Source organism: Scylla paramamosain, chromosome 25 (genome assembly GCF_035594125.1).
Source record: "Scylla paramamosain isolate STU-SP2022 chromosome 25, ASM3559412v1, whole genome shotgun sequence".
Taxonomy (NCBI): domain Eukaryota; kingdom Metazoa; phylum Arthropoda; class Malacostraca; order Decapoda; family Portunidae; genus Scylla; species Scylla paramamosain.
Genome location: NC_087175.1, coordinates 107,501 through 109,471, shown reverse-complemented (window position 1 = coordinate 109,471; position 1,971 = coordinate 107,501).

Genomic DNA, 1,971 nt, shown 5'->3' with positions numbered 1-1,971 from the left:
GTGTGTGTGTGTGCGTCTAGTACATATAAGTGATTATTTCCGAAACACACGCAATAACCTCACCTACTTAGACACACACATACACACACACACACACACACACACACAGAGAGAGAGAGAGAGAGAGAGAGAGAGAGAGAGAGAGAGAGAGAGTCATGCGTTATGCAACATCCGAATGAAGTCACAGGCGCCTTGAAGTGTTGGCCAATCAGCAGAAGGACTGACGCCACGTTCTGAGTGACGTCAGCTTCCAGCAACAAGCGAGCGAGGCAGCCACGGTTCCCAGGAAAAACTGCTGCCTGACTGCATGCATGTTGTATAATTGTTGTTGTTGTCTGTATTTCCGTTTGTTATTTTTCCCACCTAGAGATGTTTAAGGAATGTTGTGCTGGTGGTGGTGGATTGAAGGGAAATGATGTAAGTACTGACTGTCATGGTGGTGATGGTAGTGGTGGTGGATAATGATGATGATGATGATGATGATGATGATGAGCAGAAGGATAAACATTAGGAAAATAGTGATTGGAGTCGTGATGACAGTTAAGATGATAATGATGGTGGTGATGGTGATGATGACGGTGTTATGGGATGTGATGATGGTGATGATGATGAGGAAGAGAAGGGAGAGAAGCGGGAGGATAAAAAAAAAAATGAGGAATATAGTGATTGAGGTCATGGTAGTTATGAGATGATGATGAGAAGGAGGAGGAGGAGGAGGAGGAGGAGGGGGAAGAAGAGAATGAGGAGGAACAGAAGGAGAAGGAGGAAGAATAAGAAGGATACGATAATGATGATAATAAGAACAATAATTATAATGAAAATAATAATGATGATACAACAAGTCTAAGCTCATTTAAAACTCTTCCTGTCTCATCATGGTGTGTGTGTGTGTGTGTGTGTGTGTGTGTGTGTGTGTGTGTGTGTGTGTGTGTTTAGAATTACTGAAATATAATGACCTTAGCAAAAATCAGGTCTCTCTCTCTCTCTCTCTCTCTCTCTCTCTCTCTCTCTCTCTCTCTCTCTCTCTCTCTCTCTCTCTCTCTCTCTCTGTTACTTAAGCCTGCCCCGCCAAGACTTACTATTTCCGGCTCATGTTTTGGATAGATTGCATTTCGCTTTCCCACACACACACACACACACACACACACACACACACACACACACACACACACACACACACACCTGTCAAATAAATACTTACACACAGTCACACGTACACAAACACATAGTTAACTAAACACACACACACACACACACACACACATACACACAGATCTCTGCCTCCTCCTCCTCCCCTTCCTCCCTCTTCCCCTTTCCCTAGCACTCTCCGACCCCATCACTAACCCTCCCATTCCGTCCCTCCATCCCCCTGCCCCCGGACGAGCCGATGGCGTTAAGTTTGTTTACTCAAGTTGATTGGTCGCCTAGTGGGCATCCAAGGGCGCTGATTGGCTGAAGCAGAGACGGTCTAGCCTGTGGTTGGTTCTGGCTTGTAGGGGGAATAGATGGGCTGATGATGATGGTGGTGGTGGTGGTGGTGGTGGTGGTGGTAAGATTAATTTGCGAACGAAAGAAGGAATAGTAATAGGAAAAGAAAAAAAGTAAATATGCAATAAGAAAAGAAAAAGGAGGAGGAATAGGAAGAGAATTGAAAGGTAATATGACTAATAAAGACAAACAGGAAAATAAAAAAAAATAATAATAATCGGAAGAAAAAATAGAATAGAGAAAGTTACCTATGTGTGTGTGTGTGTGTGTTCTTGGAAGTCATTAGCAACAATTATTACCATTTACAAATGCAGATACTCTCTCTCTCTCTCTCTCTCTCTCTCTCTCTCTCTCTCTCTCTCTCTCTCTCTCTCTCTCTCTCTCTCTCTCTATCTATCTCTATCTCTCTCTCTCTCTCTCTCTCTCTCTCTCTCTCTCTCTCTCTCTCTCTCTCTCTCTCTCTCTCTCTCTCTCTCTCTCTCT